The 25,077-nt window shown below is 43.7% G+C and overlaps 1 pseudogene; it reads right to left on the bottom strand.

Annotated features, from left to right (window-relative positions):
* Nucleotides 1–2,646: 2,646 nt before the first annotated feature.
* On the bottom strand, nt 2,647–23,888 carry LOC129708673 (peptidase inhibitor 16-like; annotated as a pseudogene).
* Nucleotides 23,889–25,077: the final 1,189 nt, after the last annotated feature.

Genomic DNA, 25,077 nt, shown 5'->3' with positions numbered 1-25,077 from the left:
ACAGTATGTCACAGAACCGACAAGGGGGGAGGCAATCTTGGATCTGGTCCTGTGTAATGAAGCAGGATTAATTAAAAATGTCATAGTTAGGGACTCGTTGGGAACAAGTGACCACAATATGGTCGAATTCCATATTCAAATAGAAGGGGAGCAGGTTGAAACTCAGGCTAGGGTGCTTAGTCTAAATAAGGGGGATTATGAAGGTATGTGGACTGAGCTGATCAAAGTTGACTGGGATAGCAGACTCAAGAATAAGACGGTACATGAGCAGTGGTGTACGTTTAAGGGTATACTGTATAACCTTCAAGAAAAATTTATTCCTATGAAGAAAAAAAGGGGTAAGGGTAAGAACAGTCAGCCATGGCTCAGTAAAACTATAAAGGATAGTATTCGGCTGAAGGCAAGGGCATATAAGGTAGCCAGAGATAGTGGGAGGGTAGAGGATTGGGAAGCATTTAAAGGTCAGCAAAAAATAACTAAGAGATTAATTAAGACGGGGAAAATAGACTATGAAAGGAATTTAGCGAACAACATAAAAACTAATAGTAAGAGTTTTTATAGCTATATAAAAAGAAAAAGGGTGGCTAAGGTGAACGTTGGTCCATTGGAGGGTGAGACTGGAGAGTTGTTGGTGGGGAACATGGAAATGGCAAAGGCATTAAACGAGTATTTTGTATCAGTCTTCACCATAGAAGACACAAAAAATATTCCAACGCTGGATAAACAGGGGGCGGTAGGAATGGAGGAGCTAAATACTATTAAGATCACCAAGGAGGTGGTATTAGGGAAATTAATGAGACTGAAGGAGGATAAATCCCCTGGGCCTGATGGATTACATCCAAGGGTCTTGAGGGAGATAGCGGTGGGGATTGTGGATGCATTGGTGATAATTTTCCAAAACTCCCTGGAGGCAGGAACGGTCCCAGTGGATTGGAAAATGGCCAATGTAACACCTATATTTAAAAAAGGAAGTAAACAGAAGGCGGGTAACTATAGACCGGTTAGTCTAACATCGGTGGTGGGTAAAATGTTAGAGACAATTATTAAAGAAACACTAACGGGGCACTTGGATAAACATGACTTCATCGGACAGAACCAACATGGTTTTGTGAAGGGGAAGTCCTGTTTAACGAATCTGCTCGAATTCTTTGAGGAAGTAACAACCCGGGTGGATAAAGGGGAACCGGTGGATGTGGTATACTTGGACTTCCAAAAGGCTTTTGACAAGGTGCCACATAAGAGACTATTGCTAAAAATAAAAAATTATGGGATTGGGGGTAATATATTAGCATGGGTAGAGGATTGGCTAACAAATAGGAAGCAGAGAGTGGGGATAAATGGTTCATACTCGGGATGGCAACCGGTAACTAGCGGGGTTCCGCAAGGGTCGGTGCTGGGACCCCAGTTGTTCACAATTTATATAAATGATTTGGAGGAGGGAACCAAGTGTAATATATCAAAATTTGCGGACGATACAAAAATGGGAGGAAAAGTAGGGGATGAGGAGGATAGGAAGAGTCTGCAAAAGGATATAGATAAGCTAGGTGAGTGGGCAACAACTGGGCAGATGAAATTTAATACTAATAAATGTGAAGTCATTCACTTTGGGAAAAAAAATGATAGGGCAAGTTATTTTCTAAATGAGGAGGAGCTGCGTTGTAATGCAACGCAAAGGGATCTAGGGGTATTAGTACATGAATCACTGAAAGTTAGTATGCAGGTGCAGCAAGCAATCAGGAAGGCCAATGGAGTTTTGGCCTTTATTGCTAGGGGGATTGAGTATAAAAACACGGAGGTCTTGCTGCAGCTGTACACAGTATTAGTGAGACCACATTTGGAATACTGTGTACAGTTCTGGGGTCCATACTTAAGAAAGGATGTACTAGCCCTGGAGGCAGTGCAGCGAAGGTTTACAAGATTAATTCCTGCAATGAGGGGATTGACATATGAGGAAAGGTTAAGTAGGCTGGAACTCTACTCTTTGGAGTTTAGAAGAATGAGAGGCGATCTCATTGAAACATATAAGATCGTGAGGGGCCTTGATCGGGTGGATGCACCGAGGATGTTCCCAATGATCGGGAAAACTAGAACTAGGGGACATAGTTGCAGAATAAGGGGGGCTCTTTTTTAAAAACTGAGATGAGGAAGAACTTCTTCACCCAGAGGGTGGTTAATTTATGGAATTCACTGCCCCAGGGAGCAGTGGAAGCAGAAACTTTAAATATATTTAAGACTAAAATAGATGTTTTTTTAGCTGCCAAGGGGATAAGGGGCTACGGGGAGAGGGCAGGGATATGGACCTAGGTATGGTTAGTATAGTAAGACCTGAGTGATCTCCTGGACAAGTGTCGATCGCCTAGATTGGGGTCGGAGAGGAATTTCCCGGATTTTTTTTTTCCCGAATTGGACCTGGGTTTTTATCCGGTTTTTTGCCTCCCCCAGGAGATCACGAGGTTCTTGGGGTGGAGAGGGGTGATAGCGGTATAAAGGGGAGGGTAGTGTCTTGTGTTCTGTGTCTTGTGTCTACTGTTTGTGGGTAAGTGTGTCTGTTTAGTGTTCAGCCATGAGCGAATGGCGGTGCGGGCTCGATGGACCTGGTGGTCTGCTCTCGCACCTACTTTCTATGTTTTTCTATGTTTCTACACCCCTCCCATGCTTGAAATAAAATTCAAGTTAAAAATGATTTCTAAATGTCCAAACATATTTTGTTGCTACTCTGTCATTAAAACTGCAGCGGTTAGGGGAACTGATGTGCTGGTCTCCGTGTTCGCTTCCATTTTTATAACTGGGTAGGTTTCCAGCGACTAAATTTACCTCCTCCCCTTTCTGTCGTGGGGTGGACTGACTCCCCCTCATCATCATCCCCAATCTTTGCACATCCCCAATCCTAGACTTTCCACTCATTACTTTAATTTCATGTTTCATGTATCTTGTTGTATTTCATGACTGTGGCAGACCAATGTCTATCGTATCGTTCGTATCCTGATACGCTGTATTTACAGTAGTCGCTATCTCTAATTTTACACACAATATACAATCCATAACATGGTCAGTGTGAGAATAATACTTGAGCAGAGTGCTGGGGTCCTGCTGCCAACCGGGTGTTGCCGATCTGTCAAAGAATAAAATACAAGTAGTGAGTTCCTCATGGCTTCATTTTTTAACTAATAACATAATTTAGAGTTGCAGCTTCATATAGCACGGAAACAGGCCCTTTGACCTAACTTGGAAACAAAGAACTGCTGACGCAGGATAATACCAAAGATGGTACTTTGTTAGCCTTGGGGACTATGTGTCACAGCTGCATGAACTGATATACTCTTTGGTGTAGCACAAGGTAGCTGCCTTGGCCCGGTACTCTTTTCCTTGTATATGCTGCCGCTAGGAGGAGTTATCTATCCACCTATTTATTTATTTATTTATTTATTTATCCATTTATCTATCTATCTATCTATCTATCTATCTATCTATCTATCTATCTATCTATCTATCTATCTATCTATTCATTTATTTATCTATTTATTTATTTATTTATTTATTTATTTATCCATTTATTTATTTCAGACAGAATAAAAAGCAAGTGTGAAACAGCATACAAAAAACAAAACAAGAATATTTATAAAGTGTCATAAACAATATCTATAAATAAATGAAATCGTATGTGTCCGAAAAGGAGCAGGAAGAAGCCAAAGCTTATTCATTCCCACCCCTTATTCAACTGCTTATAATTATCTTATACAAATTTAGCAGCTATATGTACACCAGCACCAGCTATATGTACACCAAATTATTTACATTTATACATTAATCAAATATTTACAAAGCCATACAAAAAAGGTATCAGACAACGTAATGTACATTTTCTAAGTTATGTTGATGACACTCAGTTATACTTCTCTGTCAAACCCACTGATGCAAATGCCTTGAGTTCTCTGACCTCCTGCCTATTTTCCATGAAAAAATGGATGAATGCTAACTTTCTTAAACTCAACGATGACAAGAATGAAATTTTATTACTTGGATCAAAACCCAAGAGAGAGATGTTACTCGGTAAATTGGGAAATTTGACTGCCTGTCAAACAAGAAGTCACAAGCCTGGGGGTAAAAATTGACCATGATCTTAATTTTAAATCTAACATAAATAAGGTAACAAAGTGTGCTTTCTATCTCCTCAGAAATATTGCTAAAGTAAGGCCTTTCTTAACTCAACATGACTGTAAAAATCTCATACATGCTTTCATACCATGCAGACCTGATTACTGTAATGCCTTATTTACCGGTCTGCCTTTAAAATCCACCAACAAGTCGCAGCTCATTCAAAATGCCGCAGCCCAGTTTTTAACAAATACCAAGAAAAGTGAACATGTCACCCCAGTATTATACTCCGTTCATTGGGTCCGTGTGAGATCCAGGATCGACTATAACGTTCACCTTCTTGTCTATAGCCCTAAATGGCTTAGGAGCAGCATATTTTACGGAGTACCTCCTTCCCTCTGCCCCTACCCAAGCACTCAGGCTTTCTGATGCCGGCATGTTATCCTCTCAATGCCACAGCAATAAGAAAATTGGTGAAGCAGATTTCAATTACGCCCCCAAGCTGCGGAATACCCTACGCAGGGCCATGAGAGACACCCACTCAGTTGACATTTTTAAAAGGCAGCTAAAAACGTCTCTTTTAATCAAGTTTTTAACTGACTTTACTTATTCTGCTGACATTGTAAAAATTACCTTTATCCTCTTATATTTATCTCAGCACACCCGTCAGCAGGTTGTGTGCTCATATAGCATATGGGACTCTGTATATGGGACTCTGTATATGGGACTCTGTATATGGGACTGATACCAAGACAAATTCCTTGTATGTGAATACTTGGCCAATAAACTTATTCATTCATTCATTCATTCTGTATTTGACCTCAGTGTTTTTATTTTTTGTCCTTTTACACTCTCAATTTTTATTTTTTATTTTATATTTGTATATAAATCTGTGCTTTTTATGTTATTAACTGTCTATGTCCTTACTGTTTTAAATTGTATGTTTGTTTGGATCTGCGTTTTTGTGAAAAAGCACTCTGGGCTGCATTCAATTGTATGAAAAGTGCTATACAAATAAAGTTATTATTATTATTACTATTATTATTATTATTATTATTAAAGATAGACACAAAGTGCTGGAGTAACTCAACTGGTCAGGCAGCGTCTCTGGAGCAAAAGGATGGGTGACGTTTCATTGTCGCTTCGACGGCCCAACCCGAAACAACACCTATCCTTTTTCTCCAGAGATGCTGCCTGACCCGTTGAGTTACTAGAGTATTTTGTGTCTACCTTTGACCCGACTGGCCCATGCCGACCAAGATGCCCCCTCTACACTAGTCCCACCTGCCTGCGTTTGGCCCATATCCCTTTAAACCGTTTCTATTCATGTATCTATCCAAATACAATTCTTGCAATTAATGACACTGAAAAGAAGTCATGCAACACATTGACAGATACTTGATATGTAAGGATGTCAAGAGTTATGGGGAGGAGGCAGGAGAATAGGATTGGGAGGGAATGATAGACCAGCCATGAATGAATGGCAGAGTAGATTTGTGGACTAAATGGCTTAATTCTGTTCCTAGAACTTATGATCTTATGAATCCATTCAATGTTGTCACAACTGTTCACAGCCATTGGAAAAGCAAAAACGATTGATGAAAGTAATTGTGAGTTGTCACAGAAATATGGATTATTAACAAAGAGGGGGCGGCAAAGTAGCGTAGCGGCAGAGCTATGGCCTTACAGCGTCAGAGACCCGGGTTCGATCCTGACTACAGGCGCTGTCTGTATGGAGTTTGTACGCTTTCCCGGTGACTAACATAGATTTTCTCCGAGATCTTCGCTTTCCTCCCACTCTCCTAAGACGGTTAATTGGCTTGGTATAAATGTAAATTGTCCCTAGTGTGTGCAAGGTAGTAGTAATGTGCAGGGATTGCTGGTCGGCGTGGGCCGAAGGGCCTCTTTCCGCGCTCTATCTCTAAGCTAAATTAAAGGCTTAAACTGAGAGGAATTAAGACATCGTGAGACGTATTTGAAAATTTATACTAATGGTCAAAAGACAGATTAGAAATTATCACAGGAGTTCTGGAGCACAGTAACTGGTGCCAAGTACTATTTTAGTTTAGAGATACAGCATGGAAACTGGCCCTTCGGCTCACCGAGTCCACGCTGACCAACGATTACTCATGCACTAGTTCTATTCTACACATTAGGGACAATTTACAGAAGCCAATTAACCTACAAATCTTTTTTTTTGGAATGCGAGGAGAAACCAGAGCTCACAGAGAAAACCCGTGTGGTAACAGGGAGAACGTACAAACTCCGTACAGACTGCACCCATAGTCAGGATCGAACCCAGGTCTCTGGCTATGTAAGGCAACCACTCTACCGCTGTGATACAGTGCCTCCATCAATATTAGTAATTGTTTTCCAATCAAAGCAACATTAAACCTGAGTGTATCATGAAACCTGAGTGTATCTCTACCATAGGTCCCATCTGACAGAAACCCTTCTCTTCCATCGATGAAGAGTCTTCAGGTTGAAGGGAGGAGAGGGTGAAGAATAGAACCAACATGAATTTGGGAGAATGGACATGGGCAAACAGTGGTTTGATGTGCAAGGAGAAATAACATTAACAGCGAGCAGATAGTTTCTTACCTTTTCTCCTCGAACCTGGCATGCTTTTCTTTCCTGATCCTGGATTTGATTCCAGTTTTTCCCTTGGCTCAGACACTAATTTTGGCTTCAGATCAGTCTCCATCACAGTCTTCAATATAACTTCAAATTTAGACACTTCCCCTTGGCTCAGGTCCAGGTTTTCCTCTCGCTCTGCGGTTAATTCAATGTACATCTCTGGTTCTGAGCCTGATTTAGGATTGTCGTCTGGTTCTGAAATTGGTCCCTGGTTGTCATCAATTTCTGGGCTTCCTTGAAGGTCATCATCGAGTTCTGAGCTTGGTTCAAGACTATCATCTAGTTCTGAGCTTGGTTCAACATTCTGATCTAGTTCTGAGCTTGGTTCAACGTTGTCATCTTGTTTGGAGCTCGGATCAAGGCTATCATCTATCTCTGAACTTGGTTCAAGGTCATCATCTACTTCTGAGCTTGGTTCAACATTGTACTTCTGAGCTTGGTTCAACATTCTGATCTAGTTCTGAGCTTGGTTCAAGTTTATCATCTATCTCTGAACTTGGTGCAAGTTTATCGTCCAGTTCTGTGCTTGGTTCAAGATTATCATCTACTTCTGAGCTTGGTTCAATGTTGTCATCTTGTTTGGAGCTCGGATCAAGGCTATCATCTATCTCTGAACTTGGTGCAAATTTATCGTCCAGTTCTGTGCTTGGTTCCAGATTATCATCTAGTTCTGAACATTCTCATCTAATTCTGCTTGGTTCAAGTTTATCATCGATCTCTGGGCTTGCCTCCTGATTAATATCTGGTTCTAGACTTGGTTCCATGTGTGCCTCCGGCTCTGGACTTGGCTCAGGTTTGGCTTCCATCTCTGGTTCTGCTTTTGTCTCTGTCTCTGCATCTGGTTTCACTGTGGGCTGTGGATATGGCTCCTGTCCCAGATCCAGTTCCAACTCAGACTCTGTAAAACAAATTACATAGCACCTTCGAAGTTAATTTAAAAAATATTTCCCTCACTACCTGAAGAATTGGGAGATGCTACACTTTACCATACTTTAGGCTTTACTTTAGACATACACAAAGATGTTCACTGGCCCACAGATTCTGCGCTGAGCGGCGATCACTCCTAATGCTAGCACTATCCTACACACTAGGGACAATTTACAATTTACAGAAACAAATTAACCTGCAAACCTGTACGTCTTTGAAATGTGGGAGGAAACCGGAGCACCCGGAGAAAACCCACATGGTCACAGCGAGAACGTACAAACTCCTTAACGGCAGCACCCATAGTCAGGATCAAACCCGGATCTCTGGCTTTGTACGGCTGTAACTCTACCGCTTCACCACTGTGTCGCCACAATTTCATAGGAGCTGGATTTGGATGGTTTTTGTATGAAGAAGCCCTTGCTAAACTGGTTAGTGAAGAGTAACGAGAACATTTCCCAGTGCGGTAAAGCAGTACATTACAAAGCGGAATATAATTGTTTCCAAAGGTATGATGACCATTGTCCCAGGTTGTCAATGCGGAAACCCCTTAGTAAACTAAACACAGACATAAGTACCATCTAAAGTGCGACTTCACCCTTATAGTCTCACTGTGTTCAGCTCCAATTCTAATCCTTTCAATCTGGAGTACTTGGGTTAAATTTAGAGTTTGACAAAGTGGTAGGTAATATTTGCATAACCGGTCTAAGTTATATAAACCAGAGACAACTCTGCATATGTACCCTTCTACAATATCACTAATGTTATATAAAATAGGTGAGTTAATTTTGGACTTGGATTCCAACTGAAAACGTCACCTACCCATGCCCACCTGAGATGATGCTCTAGTTTTCTCGCATATCCTACAGACGTGCGGGTTCGTAGGTTCATTGGCCTCTGTAAATTGCCCCTAGTTGTAGGGAATGGAAGACAAAGTGGGATGATATCAAACTGGTTTGAATGGGTGATCGGTTTGGATTTGGTGGGCTGAAGGGCCTGTTTTCTTGCGGTATTTCTAAATCTAAACTAAACTAAATAATTACTCTCTCATTTCTCTTAAAAAAATGTTTCCCTGTCACTTTACCATCAACTCTTAAAACAACTTCCTTCTTTACTCTAGGTACACCAGCCATTATCTTGAACATACATTTCATATCAAGCCCTCACCGTTGCAGCCAAAGAGAATACAATTTTTTTTCGCTTTGGTTTTCAAGATCTGTATTCTTAGATACGAGATGGGAGAAGAGGGAGTGACCGGGGTGAGACTCATCCTTGATTATGCTGGTGGCCTTGCCGAGGCAGCGGGAAGTGTAGACTGAGTCAAAGGAAGGAAATCTATGTTGACCCTTTATTAATTTGACTCGGTCCATTAAATTGAGCAACAAAAAAAATCTGCTGGAGGAATTCAGTGGGTCAGGCAGCATCTGAGGTGGAAAATGGATAATCAATGTTTCGGGCTGAGGTTCTTCCGCTGGGCTGCTCAGGCCATTTACTTCCACAGATGCTGTCTGAACTGATGTGTTCTTCCAGCAGTGTGTTTCTCGCTCAAGGTCCCAACATCTCAGTCTCTTGTGCTGCAGTTTATCAACAATGTCTTGATGTATTAATTCAGAATCTGTTCAGAAAAGCAAAGGCAGGCCAAAGCTAATGAGGATTAAGTTCTCGTTGTGGGGCTGAGAGAAAGATTCCCACCACATGTGAAAGTAAACAATGAGACTTGGCTGCTGAATCTCCACCGAGTTATGCTTTGATGCAGTTCGGACAAGTTGGCCGCTTGCTCCCCTCGTGGATACCAAACTTAATATGTTATTGTTGCGCCACTGATGTCAAGATTTTCAGATGTTTAGTTTGGTCACCGCCCGTCTGTAATGGAAGCTTGGCCCACATTAAAGTCAGTAAAGATAAAGTGTACAGAACCCTCAATTATCACAAATTGCCCGCCTCGTGGATAATGTGGATTACAATGTCTTTTCAAAATCTATTTACAGTCACATTCATAGAGTCATAGAGACATGCAGCATGGAAACAGGCCCTTTGGCCCATCAAATCAGCACAGTGGAGCAGCAGTAGAGTTGCTGCATTACAGTGCCAGAGACCCGGACTCGATCCTGACTCTGTAGTTGGGGAGTTTGTACGTTCTCCCCGTGACCTGCGTGGGTATTCCACGAGAGCTCTGTTTCCGCCCATACCCCAAAGACGTACAGGTTTGCAGGTTAATTGGCTTGTTAGAAATTGTAAATTGTCCCTAATGTGTGTAGAGTAGTGTTCATGTGCGGGGATCGCTGGTCGGCGCGGACCTGGTCGGCGAGGGGTCTGTTTCCGCTCCGGATCTTTAAAACTAAACTAAAGACAATGCCAACTGTCATGCATCTGTTTACATTAACTCCCAAAAAATCAAATGTTATTACATTGAACATAGAATGTTCCTTGCAGTAAAATTGGGTTATATATACTGCTAATCCCCACAAGGAGAACAGCTTGCACAGCTGTGCATCAAATACCAACTCAACTCACAATTCGAATTACAACTCAATATACTTCTGCAACACCCCCCAACACGGCTCCCCCTCTGTGATTCCAACCGCTCTCTGGTTCTATGACCACGTGTTAACCCGGATTCACTTCCAGTCATGGGTGTTTCCTCTGCGCTTGTCTGCACCCTCATCTGATGCCTCGTGGCTTCTAACTCCGGTTCCAGACCTCCCAGTTCAGACCCAAACCAAATTACAGGTGCCGATACAAAGAGAGACTGTAGGAAGGGTTCTGACCCAAAACTTCACCTATTCCTTTTCTCCAGAGATGCTGCCTGACCCGCTGAGTTACTCCAGCATTTTGTGTCTATCTTTGGTGTAAATCAGCACCTGCAGTTGCAGATGACACCACCGTAGTGTGCCAGATATCAAATAATGATGAGACGGAGCACAGGAAGGAACTCTATGAACTATGTCCACACTGACCAGCGATCTCCGTAGACTAGCATTAACCTACAACACGAGGGACAATTTACCCATTTTTACCAAAGCACAATTAACCTACAAACGTGTATATCTTTGGAGTGTGAGAGGAAACCGGAGCACCCGGATACGGTCATGGGGAGAACGTACAAACTCCGCACAGACAGCTCTCGTAGTCAGGCCCAAACCCAGGCCTCCGCACCACTGTGCCGCCCTATTAAGTCAGATCTAACAATGTGAAGTAAATGGAAATTACTGGCGTGTTAATGCCAGAATTGTTGAAAGTTACTCATTCTGGGGATGTTGGGTCAATTCTTCAGTCGAACCAGCCCTCAAAATACCACAAAGATACTCACCGCAAAGATTATCAATGCACTTAAATTCATCGGGACATTCGCTGCAGGGGGTTCCTTTTTTATAAGGATTTTCTCCAAGCACGTTGCCCCTAAAAAGGCAGTCAATATGTTAGCAAAATCCTCTGTCAGAGACATTGTTTAATGGTCAAATTGTCAGATACAGTGCAGGTCTACACCTGCAGTACAATGAGATAATACACTGAGTCGCCAGATTTGGCGCCATTTTCAAGTTTCAGTTGTTGTAAGTGCAGGGTTCTTGACCTGACCATGAAGGCCCGTTGTCCTGGCAACACTGCAGGGTCGGCCTGGCCAAGCCTGGCCGTGGTGGAGAGGTCATGAAAGGTTGTGCCATAAAGCAACAGATTACAACAGCTTTTAATCATTCTTTGCAATCTAAAGAGATATCCAAAAAGGTGAGAATTATTGTGACTGTTGTGTGAGGTAAGCATGTGAAAACATTGTGTTGCTCCATTGCAGGAAGGATGTGGAGGCTTTGGAAAGGGTGCAGGAGAATTTTCCGGAATGCTGCCTGGATTAAAGGGTATTAGCTTTTTAGTTTAGAGATACAGCATGGGAACAGGCCCATCAGCCCACCGAGTCCATGCTGACCATCGATCACCCATTCACACTAGTTCTACGTCATCCCACTTTCTCATCCACTCTCTATACATTGGGGGCAATTGACAGATGCCAATTAATCTACAAACCCGCACGTCTTTGGGATGTGGGGGGTAACCGGAGCACCTAGAGGAAATGCATGTGGTCACAGGGAGGACGTACAAACTCCACACAGACAGCACCCGAGATCAGGATCGTATCTGTGAGGCTGCAGCTCTACCGGCTGCATCACTGTATCCTTACCTGCACCCAAGGTCAGCATCAAATCCGAGTCACTGCAGCTGTGAAGCAGCATCAAAAATCACTGTACCATCGTCCAACTTCTAATGAGAAAGCACCGTATTTTCACCTATTTCTACCAAGTATAATCCACCATATTTTGACAGAGTGTAAAGATTAATTGATTGAAGGATGCAGCATGGAAACAGACTCTTCAGCCCACAAGTTCACATTGACCATCGATCGCCCGTTCACATTAGTTCTTTGTTTCACTTTCACATCCGCTCCCTACACACTTTTTCAGAGGCCAATTAACCTGCAAGCCGCATGCCTTTGAGCTGTGGGAGAAAACCAGAATGCAGAGGAAACTCACATGGTCACAGGGAGAACATGCAAATTCCACACAGACAGCACCCGAGGTCGGGATTGAACCAGGGTCTCTGGAGCTGTACTAGCTGTACCATTGTGCTTGTGTCCATGTCAAGGCATTATTAAAAATAGTCAATTAACCTTTGGAAATTATGTTTGGAAGGTTGGTGGACACCAAAGTATCTGGTAGGAATCCACACGGTCACAATGAGAACATGCAAACACCAAACAGACACCACCACAGGTCTGGATTGATCCTGGGTGTCTGGAGCTGTGAGGGAACAGCAAAAACTTAATTAATATTTGTACTTACGGAGCTAAATAGTTGCACACCAGAATGGACAGGTTTTTGTCCTCCAGACCTTCCAATTCATCACAGAAGTGGCTGGCACAGCCCACTTTATCAGTGTCAGCCCAGACAACCTGTGGTCAGGATAGAATTATCAAGAACAACATTTTCGTTCAATTAAATTATTTTTCCACACCCATTCAAATATTCTTAAACTTTCAATACTGCACGGAGGCGCAGCGGTAGAGCTGCTGCCTTACAGCGCCAGAGGCCCGGGTTCGATCCTGACTACAGACTTCTGTCTGTACAAAGTTTGTACGCTCTCCCTGTGACTGCGTGTGTTTTCCTCGGGTGCTTCGGTTTCTCCCCACACTCCAAAGGAAAAAGAGGTGTCCAGACAGAAATATCTGAGAGTAGGCTCAACTGGGGAGATCTCGAAAGAACTGCCAACAACCAAGTGAGGTGGAGGACATTTGTCAATGGCCTATGCTTCCTAGAGGAGCAAAGGGCTTAAGAAGAAGAAGTAAGAAGAAGAAAGACGTACAGATTTGCAGGTTAATTGGCTTTGGTAAAATTGTAAATTGCCCCTAGTGTGTAGGGTAGTGCTAGCGTGCAGGAACCAACAGTCGGAGCAGTCTTGGATGGCTGAAGGGCTTGTTTCCGCATTGTATTTCTAAACTAAACTGCTAAAAACAGTTTCATGACAACATGGATAAGTTTGTGTCTTTTTTGTAACCAGCATCTGCAGAGTTCCATGTGTCACCATCACCAAATTTGCCTGGATTAGGGGCATTAACTACAAGGAGAAGTAGAAACAAAACACTGCAGATGCTGGTTTATACCATAGATAGATACAAAGTGCTGGAGTAGCCCAGCAGGTCAGGCAGCATCTCTGGAGAAAAAGGATGAGCGACATTTCGGGTCAGGACCCTTCTTCAGTCAAATGAAAAGTCCCAACCCGAAACGTCACCCATCCTTTCTCTCCAGATGCTGCCTGATCCCCCGAGTTACTCCAGCACTTTGTGTCGATCGTAGTTACAAGGAGAAGTTAGACAGACTTCTGTTTTCACTGTTTTCACTGCAACACCGGAGGTTGGGGGGAGATCTGATAGAAGTGCATAAAGTTACGAGAGACAGGGATATAATAGACAGTCAGAACCTAGACAACGGAACTGCACATGATGGTTTACAAAAAAGAGACACAAAATGTGGGAGTAATTCAGCGGATCAGGCAGCATCTCTGGAGGATGTAGATAGGTCTGAAGAAGGGACTTGACCCAAAATGGTGCCATCCAGAAATGCTGTCTGACCCGTTGTGTCACTCCAGCACATTGTACCTTTTTTTTTTTACAGTCAGAACCTTTATCCCAAAGTGGAAATGTCAAAGACTAGAGGACATCACTGAGAGGGGAAAAGTTTAAAGTAGATGTGTGAGGTATGTTTTTTTACACAGAGTGGTGGGTGCCTGGAATGCACTGCCATAGGTGATGGTGGAGGCAGATATGGTAGTGGTATTTAAGAAGCTTTTAGATCGGCACATGGAATGGAGAGATATGGATCACATGCAGGCAGAGGAGATTAGTTTATCTTGGCATTATGTTCAGCATGGACATTGGGGTCTGAAGGGCCTGTTCCTGTGCTATACTGTTCTGTGTTCTATGTTCATCATCATGAATCAATTCTCAACCATGGTGGTTGTGCAACCTATTTATGCCTAAACATACATGTTCGTCTAACCTGCTGTATCCAATCCATTGCATTGACAATGGATCCAAAGAAAACCCGATCACTAGTATTGATCCTCTTATCAGCTTGTGACATTGTCAATCATATATTCTTTTGGAATCGTGTCACATTATAAGAATCCATCAACCAGTTATGATTATTCACACTTTTTAGAAACACTTCATTCTGAACAGCATCAGCCTGACGAAGAACTTGCACCAAAAATATTACCTCTGTTTCTCTTTCCGCAGATGCTGCCTGACCTGCTGGGTGTTCCCTGCTATTCTCTGATTTTATTTCAGAATTGCAGCATCTGCCTTTTTTTGTTTTATTTTGTTTTGTCAGTGATGGGTGGATGTTTATTCAGAGAGTAAAACTGCAGCAAAGAGGCTGGTAGAGCTGCTGCATCACAGCGCTAGAGACCCCGGTTCGTTCCTGCCCTCGGGTGCTATCTGTGTGGAATTTGCACATTCTCCCAGTGACTTGCGTGGGTTTCCTGCGGGTGCTCTGGTTTCATCCCACGTCCCAAAGACGTGCGGGTTTGTGGGTTAATTGGGCCTCTGTAAAATTGCCACTAGTGTGTGGGGAGTGGATGAGAAAGTGGGATTAACATAGTGTGAACGGCTGATTGATAGTCGGCACAGACTCGGTGGGCCGAAGAGCCTGTTTCCATGCTGTATCTCTAAACTAAAAAGCAAAGGGCAGCTGATGGGTAAGTAAGGGAGAGAATAACATGCAATTGTACAGGGAAGTAAGAGGAGGGGGTGAAACCCGATGGGATTATTCACCTCTGAACCACGATGGACCTGATGGATTAAACATGTGGAAGAAAAGTAAGAAATACTGAAGGGTTTGTTTCCATGCTGTATCTATATATTTAAAAAAATAAATTGAAATGTCATACCTGGGTGTAGTGTCCACACATCTTGCCTGGAGTGCACTCCATTGTATCATACGTATAATCTGAAACTTCTAAATACCAATGCTCCACAGCACCCTCCAGGTCGATGGAGTCAGTAATTGCATATAGATTTTCACCAGTTCTTCCCCGATCTTTATTGTGTCCCCAGACACATTCCTTTGCATAATTAAAAGCCATTTCTTCCAAATCGTCGTCCCATTTCTAAAAATACACAAATGTAAAAATAAGAAACTATGAACGAGTTAAGTCAAAATAGGAACACTAGATGGTGGTGGTTAGGTTTATGTTTAAGATTATCACATGTTTAGTTTTGTTTAGAAACACAGCGTGGAAACAGGCCCTTCGGCCCACGGCAACCAACAATCACCCCTTCGCACTCGTTAAATTCCATGTTATCCCAAAGGTAGACACAAAATGCTGGAGTAACTCAGCAGGTCAGGCAGCATCTCTCGGGAACATGGATAAGTGACCCTTAAGTTGCGGTGCTGTGAAACGGCTGCGGCTTGCCTGCAGTCTGTCTGTTTTTACTTTTTTGTGTTGTTTTTTTTGTCTTGTTCAGTTAAACTTTTGGTTATTATGACTGTGCTGCCAGATTCAGGGACAATAAGATCATAAAATTCGCGGATGACACATCAGTGGTGGGACTCATCAGCGGAGATGACAATCAATGTACAGGGAGGAAGTAAAACAACTAGTGGACTGGTGCGGCAAAAATAATCTAGAATTAAATGTCGACAAAACGAAGGAGATGGTTGTCGACTTCAGGAGGGCGCAGCCAAAGCATACACCCCTCAACATCAGTGGCACCGCCGTGGAGAGAGTGGAGAGCATAAAGTTCCTCGGTGTGCAGATTACAGACATCCTCACCTGGTCCAGGAACACCACTGGGACCGTCAAACGGGCCCATCAGCGACTGCACTTCCTGAGGAATCTAAAACAGGCCTCACTCCCCACCAACATCCTCAGGACTTTCTACAGGGGCACGGTGGAGTCTGTACTCACGTACTGCATAAATACGTGATACTCCACCTGCAACTGCTCGGACAGGAAGGCTCTGCAGAGGGTAGTGAGTGGAGCAGAGAGGATCATTGGCATCTCCCTACCCTCGGTACAAGAACTGTTCCAGAGCCGCTGTCTGAAAAAAGCTCAGAGAATTGCTAAGGACAAACTGCACCCCCTCCACATACACCTGGATCTCCTGCCATCAGGCAAGAGATATCGAAGCATCATCAGGCAACTCTGTAGATTCTGCGGCTTGGCACGGACACTTTAATAACTGGCACTGGCCACGAATTGTATTTTAACGCATCAAAGCTACTTTTAACTATTTATTTATACTGTTCCATAAGGGACTGGACTTTTTAAGACTGCTAAACAGTGCTTCCTACCACAGGCTGTGAGTACTGCTAAACAGTCACTCTGTACTGATTGACAGTCACTTGACAATCACTTTCTGACTCCTCCCGGGGAATGGCGGCCTTGTCGCTCCCCTTCTCTGGAAGGCGAGGCCTAATGTGGCGGGTGCCTGTGACCGACCTCGAGGATCGGAGGTAGAGCCAGCCAGGAACCAACGCGCTCGTCTTCGAGTGTGGGCGGCCTGGCTCCCGGTGGCTGGCGCGGGGAGACGCTCCCCCGGTGAGGATGGGGGGGCTCCCGGCTGGAAGGCGGCGCCCGTGGGGCAGGGCGCGGGGCCACGGTGCAGGCCTGGCTCCCGGCTGAGAGGCGCTCCCATGAGGGCGGCCCGGGGCGGAGACGGTGCTCTGGTGGCTGAGGCGGCATTCTGGCGGCGGCGACCTGAATCCGGGGCTCGGCCGCTGGCCAGTGGACGACATCGTCGGGAGCTCGCGGGTCACAGGTTGATGCCTGTTTTCCGGAGCTCCCATGGCAACAACTGCGTCCGCTGGACTGGAGGGGGGCAGCTTCGACCACCCCTGGGCCGCGGAGCTTGAACTGCGGGACTGACTTACCATCGCCCGGTGGGGTATCGCCTCAGCGCAGAGGGAGAAGAGGAGGGAAGAGACAGCAACCCGAAGACTTTTGCCTCTATCACAGTGAGGAGGTGCTTGGTGAACTCACTGTGGTGGATGTTAATTTGTGTTTATTGTGTGTTGTTTATTATTACATGTATGGCTGCAGGCAACAACATTTCATTCAGCCGAAAGGTCTGAATGACAAATAAAGGATTCAATTCAATTCAATTCTTCAACCCCAACCCAAAGCGTCACTTTCCCATTTTCTCCAGAGATGCTGCCGGACCTGCTGAGTTACTCCAGCACTTTATATCTATCTACGCCTTCTGCAGTTCCTTGTTATTACATTTTTTGCACTCTCGTATCCTATACACTAGGGACAATCTACAGAGGCCAATTTACGTACAGACTTGCATGTCTTTGTTTCTAGAGCATGCAAAACAAAGCTTTTCACTGTACTCTGGTACAGCAGACTCCATACAGTTGGCTCCAGGATTGAACCCGGGTCTCTGGTGCTGTGAGGCAGCATCTCTACTGCTTCGCCACTGTGCTTTACTGTAGCAGTGGCACGGAGTGGTGGAGCAGCGGTGGAGGACACCGACAACACGCCAAGCCAGGCCAACCCCTGCAACTCCGACCCAGTGCCACTGCCAGGACAACGGGCCTCAAATGACAAAATAAGACTCAATATTTTTAGCAACTTGATACTTGGAAGGTACAAGATGGTGGTGGAAATGTGGCAACATCCTCGTAAACCTTTTCCAGCTTGACAACATATTTCCTATAACATGGTGCTCAGAACTGAACACAATACTAAATGTGGCCTCACCAACGTCTTATACAACTGCAACATGACCTCCCAACTTTTATACTCAATACTCTGGCTGATGAAGGCCAATGGGCCAAAAGCCTTTTTGACCACCCAAACTACCTGCGACTCCACCTTAAGGGAGCTATGAACTTGCACTCCTAGTTCCCTCTGCTCTACAACACTACCCAGAGCCGACCATTCAGTGTGTAGGTCCTGTCGAGTAAATAAAAATAATCTCCGGCCTGTGGAAAGAGAAACAGAATTAGAATTTCAGGTGAGAGACTCTTCTGTGGAACTGGGGAATAGAGGTTAAAAAAACTTTAAGTTTAGTTTTGTTGCGTGCTAACTAGTCAATGGAAAGACTACATGATTTCAATCGAGCCATCCACAGTGTACAGATGCATGATGAAGGGAATAACATTTAGTGCAAGATAAAGTCCAGTGAAGTCTGATTAAAGACAGTCCGAAGTTCTCCGATCAGTTAGATGGCAGGTCAGGGAGTATAGTAGCAGGGAAGGTGGTGGGAGGAATGGATTGGACAAGGAAATATCTGTCATAGGATGAGAAGAGGTCAAATTGGTAAATTAGATGGTTAGATGATGATTTTACCCGAATTAGGTATTGGGGCTATGGGATATATAAACGGATCAGTATGTGCTAATGGGTGGAGATCTGATCCAAAGTAGCTAGTGGATGACTTACAGCAAACGTGGCCAGTGCTGATACTGGGTGGTACAGTGGCACAGCGGTAGAGTTGCTGCCTCACAGCGCCAGAGACCCGGGTTCGATCCTGACTGCGGGTGCCGTCTGTATGGAGTTTGTACATTCTTGCAGTGACCGCGTGGGTTTTCTCCAGGTACTCCAGTTTCCTCCCATATGCCAAAGATGTACAAGTTTGTAGGTTAATTGACTTCTGTAAATTGTCCCTTGTGTGTATGATAGAACGAGTGCGAATAAAATGTAATAAAAAGGAACTGCAGAAAAGCCGATTTATACCGTAGGTAGATACAAAAAGCTGGAGTAATTCAGCAGGTCATGCAGCATCTCTGGAGAAAACAGGTAAGTGACACTTCGGGTCAGGACTGAAGAAGGGTTCCAACCTGAAATGTCACCAATCCATTCCCGAGAGATGCTGCCTGACCTGTTGTGTTATTTCAGCATTTTGTGTCTGTCTTTGGGATAACATCAAACTTAACTAGTGCGAAGGGGTGATTGGCATGGACTCGGTAGGCGGAAGGGCCTGCTTCCACGCTGTATCTCTAAACTAAAGTAAACTAAATTAAACTAAACTATAAGGTACACAAAAATGCTGGAGAAACTCAGCGGGTGCAGCAGCATCTATGAAGCGAAGGAGATAGGTAACGTTTCGGGCCAAAACCCTTCTTCAGACTGATAGGGGGTGGGGGGGAGAAGGAAGGAAAAAGGGAGGAGGAGGAGCCCGAGGGCTGGGGGATGGGAGGAGAGGGAGGAAACAGCTCGAGGGCTAAGGAAGGGGAGGAGACAGCAAGGGCTAACAAAATTGGGAGAATTCAATGTTCATGCCCGCCGGATGCAGGCTCTCCAAGCAGAATATGAGGTGCTGTTCCTCCAATTTCCGGTGTTGCCTATCTCCTTCGCTCCATAGATGCTGCTGCACCCGCTGAGTTTCTCCAGCATTTTTGTGTACCTTCGATTTTCTAGCATCTGCAGTTCCTTCTTAAACTAAACTATACCTGGATTCAGCTTTGTAACAATGCAAGAGCTGGAGTGAGATGGTTCAGTGAAAATGGGATGGTGAATTAAAGTGCTGAATATATCCACACATTGTTTATTTGTTTTTCCAATTTGCATTATTGCAGTACATTGTCTTGGTCCTGTACATTGAATTTATACATTGGGGAGGAGGAGGCTTCCAGAACATTCTCCTCCTCAGTTTAGGCAGTCAGAAACATGTGAATGCCTAAGATAAGGCTGGAGGACTTATGAGCATCTTCAGCCTGGAATGGATAACCATCTTGGCTTTCCCCTATGGTGTTCACTATTACAGACACCAATCTTCAGCCAACTCAATGAGCTCAATGTGGTATCAAGAACCAGCTGAGACATTTGGCCTGAATGACCAGACCATATCCAGACAGTGGTGCGGGAGTCAACTTCCACAGAGAGTTGCTCCATTGGCCAAAGCTGTTCCAATACAGAGATACAACATTGCATCTACCTGACAAATTGGTTTCATTCTTGGAACTCCCCCTCAACAACGGCGTGGTAGTAACTTCAGCAGAAGAATTGTACAGTTTAGTGTAGTGTTTTATTGTCACGTGTACCGAGGTACAGCGAAAAGCTTTTTCTTTGTTGAGTGCTGTCCAGTCAGCAGAAAGACCATACATGATTACAATTAAGACATCCACTTCTTCTTCTTCTTGCATATGGCGTGCACAGCCTAAAGTTGTAAGACTTGTTCTATTTGATCTTATTTGATTGTGCATGCCAGGTTGATTGCATTCGTCGAAACAGGGCAGACCACGTGAAGATTGTAATCTCCCACCCCAAGCCATCCACAGTATACAGATGCAGCAAAAAGGGAATAAAGTTTAGTGCAAAATAAAGTCCAGTAAAGTCCAATTAGAGATAGTCCAAGGGTATCCAATGAGGTTAAATGGTAGAGCAGGACCACTCTCTAGTCTAGTTGGTGATAGGACGTTTCAATTGCCTGATAACAGCTGGGACGAAACTGTCCCTGAATCTGGAGGTGTGCATTTTCAAACTTTTGTACCTCTTGCCTGATGCATCAAAACAATCTAGACGCCCCCCCCCCCCCCCAAACAATCTAGACACCCCCCCCCCACCCCTTGATTGAACCCTGTCTTGCACTAGTTTCTCCCCTCTTTTTCACACAAAGGGCAGTGGGTGTATGGAACAAGCTAACAGAGGGGGTAATTGAGGCATGGACTATCACAACATTTAAGAAACAGTTAGACATGGGTGAGACTGGTGTAGCTGGGACATATTGGCAGGTGTGGGCAAGTTGGGCCCAAGGGCCTGTTTCCAAAGTATGACTCCACGACTAGTACCTGCCTCAACAACCTTCTCCATTTCCATATATCCACCAACCAAGTGTAATATAATTTTCCATAAAATATAATTGTGTACATTAATTTTAATAACAATAGCAACATTGAAGACTCATTTAGACAGGTGCAAGTACAGACGGAGAGTAGAGAAATATAGACCATTTATATGGATGGATTCATTCCAATTGGCAGCATGGTCCACACAGATACCGTGGGCCGAAGGGCCTGTTCCTGTACAGTGCAGGTTCTTATGTTCTATGACTGAAAACCGGTGAATAAATGAGCGTGTTTATAAATGTTAATCAGCTGCTCATAACACCAATCTGATCTGTTTCGTGCCACTTAAGTTAACTGGTAACAGTTTTAAATCAACTAAAAAAACAGATTCACGTAAACTGACATCAATCAATTGAAGAATATGTGAGGTTAAACATTTGGAAAGTTATATGTAGACACAAGGCACTGCAGATGCTGGTTTACTAAAAAAAAAAGGCACCAATTGCTGGAGTAACGCAGTAGGTCAGGCAGCATCTCTGGAGAACATGGGTGGGTAACGTTTCGGGTGGGGACGTTTTGGGAACGAATTTTATTTATTTAAGAACATGACTGATTACAGGCGTTGCTTTGGAGAATCTAAATTAGTGAAAAAGATCTGGCCTGGAAAATGGGTTTGGAGGAGCTGTAAGTTTTATTGCAAACGAGATAGAACCGTGTTCCCTGGCTAAGTGATCCAATTTCATTCTGGCGACACGAGGAACTGCAGATGCTGCAATCTTGAAAAAACACAAAGTACTGGAGGAACTTAGTCGGCCAGGCAACATTTGGGGAGGGAATGGACAGACAATGTTTTGTGTCGCGACCCTTCTTCAGAATGTCTATAAGAATGAATAAGGATCCCGTCCAAAACATCCCCTGTCCATTCCCTCCACAGATGCTGCCTGACCCTACGAGTTCCTCCAGCACATTTTTGCTCCATTTCATTCTCCCAACAAACCTCTCGATATATTCATTTTAATGTCAATATTACCAGCCGAGATAGATTAAAAACAGATTCACGTAAACTGGTTTGCACACAAGCCTAGAAGAATCAAAGCCAATTACCATTCTCAGCATGTAGGAGGCATCTTGCACCTGAGCTCGATATTTATTGTGAACATCGACCAAATCTTTCTTCTCCGCTTCGGAAAGAGCAAGGGTCCGCTCCAGGAATATTAAGGAAAGAAGCAGCAACGCTTTCATAGATCCAACCGCCATCCTTCCGTCCAGGCGAGCTTGTGCATTTACGAGCGAGGTCTCTCAGTCAAAGCGAAGCCCATTGCTCATATTTATAACTGTGCCAACACTGACGCGACCACTTGAACACTAAAAGCTGTGGCGGTTCTTGCTTCCAAGAACATTTGACGCCTCAGAGGACACGTGCTTTGAAACGGAGAGAGCCCCAGGGAGATCTCAGTGAGATGGGTGGAGAACTATCCACACGTAGCTCCAAGAAATTCACAAATCCAGATTAATTTTAATAACGACAGCAACATTCAAGAGGCATTAATAGACAGGTGCAAGTACAGGCAGGGAATAGTGAACATAGACCGTTTCCATGCAGATGGATTAATTCCAATTGGCAGCATGGTCCACGCAGATAGTGTGGGCCGAATGGCCTGTTCCTGTACTTCAATGTTCCATGACTAAATACCAGTGAATTAATGATCATGTTCAGAATTTATAATTTGACTGGGAACAATTTTATATCAACATTAATATTGAGTTGAAGAATATGTAAGGTGTCAAACATTTGAAAAGTTATTATGTAGCCACAAGGAACTGCAGATGCTGGTTTACAAAACAAAAGGCACAAAGTGCTGGAGTAACTGACGTTTTGGGTGGGGTCGTTTTTGGAAAGTTTTGTTTATTTAAGACCATGACTGATTACAGGCATTGCTTTGGAAAATGTAAATTTGGGGGAAAGATCTGGATTGGAAAATGGGTTTGGAAGATCTGTATATTTTATTGCAAACTAGATGGAATTGTTTTCCTTAGAGAAAGCCAATTTCATTCTGGAGACTGCAGATGATGGAATCTTGAGCATAATACAAAAGTTCTCAGCGGGTCAGACAGCATCTGTGAAGGAATTAGAAACACAGAAACATAGAAAATATTTATGTACAGACAATAAACTTCCCCATGGTGCACTAACGGAATAACAGGCCATTCACTATCTATTTGTAATTAAACATATACGGGTCCCCTAAATATCTTTCCGACAAAGTTGAATTCTCCAAAGCAATGGCTATAATCATTCAATGCCGTATATCATGTCTTAAACAAACAACTTTCTAACTATTAATTAGCTAAGTATTAATTTCATTTTTTTGTTTAGAGATACAGCACGGAAGCAGGCCCTTCGGCCCACTGAGTCCACACCGACCAGCGATCCCCACACATTAAAACTATGGGGAGAGTTAGATAGAGCTCTAGGGGCTAATGGAATCAAGGGATATGGGGAGAAGGCAGGCACAGGTTATTGATTGGGGACGATCAGCCATGATCACAATGAATGGCGGTGCTGGCTCGAATGGCCGAATGGCCTCCTCCAGCACCTATTTTCTATGTTCCTATGTTTACCCCACACACAATAGGGACAATTTTACATTCACACCAAACCAATTAACATACAAAGCTGTAGGTCTTTGGAGTGTGGGGGGAAACCAAAGATCTCGGAGAAAACCCATGCAGGTCACGGGTTGAATGTAAAAAACCCAGGTCTCTGGCACTGTAAGGCAGTATTAATATCTTACATATTCTTAATTTCAATAGATATTGTGTAAAACCAATATAAAGTCATTCCTGATTAAACTAACAGGCGAGGAACAGATCAAGTTAGAGTTATAAAGAGCTGAGTAACATTTAGAAACATTTATTCACTGGTTTTTAGTCTTAGAACAGTATAGTAGAGCAGGCTCTTCGGCCCATGGAGTCTGTGCAGACCATGAGAAGGAATTTCTGACCAGAGGGCAAGACTAGAATCACTCAGAATAAAAGGATGTACTTTTAAAAAGGAGATGAGGAAGAATTTCTTTAGTGCAAGTGTGGTGAATCTGTAGAATGCATTGCCACAGACGGCGGTGGGGGCCAAGTCATTAGGTATTTCAAAGCAGAGATTGACAGATTATTTGATTAGTAAGGGTGTTCAGGGGTTATGGGGAGAAGGCAAGAGAATGGGATTGAAAGGGAAGGATAGATCAGCCATGATCTTCACCTCTGCCTATCCTTAGCCCCACGTTCCCCTCCCTTTTCATCTGTGCATTAATTGCCTCATATTGTGTTTTGAATTGTATTCTGTCTTTACTTTGTGTACTAGTCATGTCTCTACTATTTATTTCATTCCCCTTACATGTTTTTCCTCTACCTGCTAAATTTTTGTAAGGTGTCCTTGAGACTCTTGAAAGGCGCCCATAAATAAAATGTATTATTATTATTATTATGAATGAATAGATTCGCTGGGCCGACGGTCTAATTTAGCTACTATGACTTAGGAACCCATCAACCTATGATGCCTATTGATCCATCCGTCTGTATGTGGGCAGTAACTTATCCACTCTCTGCCTGTACCTGTTCATGTCTAATCACTTACCATCTACCAATTTGTGGATTGGATGGCAGATTAACTCGCACAACTACATTTTATTACAGATCACAGATGCATTAGTATAACGAGAAGCATGAGTACAATTCAATATCACTTCTTCTAAGCAAAACACAAAGTGCTGGAGGAACTCTGCAGGTCTGGCAACAACTATTGGGGGAAATATACCCTCCCAGACTGGTCAAGGCTCCAGTGTCTGCAGTTTCTTGTTTCTCCAGATTAGTAGTACAGCTGGTCGAGTTGCAACCTCACAGCGCCACAGGCCTCAATCCTGACCTGACTAGTGATTCGTTTTGTTGATATTAACCTCCTTTCATGGTCTTTGTGCAGTACATTCTCAGTCCATCAGTCTGATGAAGGTTCCCGGCCCAAACCATCACCAATCAATGTCCTCCAGGGTTGCTGCCTGACCTGGTGAATTACTCCAGCACTTTGTGTCTGTAAACCAGTATCCGCAATTTCTTGTTTCAACCTTCTCGGTTTATTGTCCAGGAATTA

Source organism: Leucoraja erinacea, chromosome 24 (assembly GCF_028641065.1).
Source record: "Leucoraja erinacea ecotype New England chromosome 24, Leri_hhj_1, whole genome shotgun sequence".
NCBI classification, from domain to species: domain Eukaryota; kingdom Metazoa; phylum Chordata; class Chondrichthyes; order Rajiformes; family Rajidae; genus Leucoraja; species Leucoraja erinaceus.
Note: the sequence above shows the minus strand (reverse complement) of the source record. Positions and strands in the feature narration are given on the sequence as shown.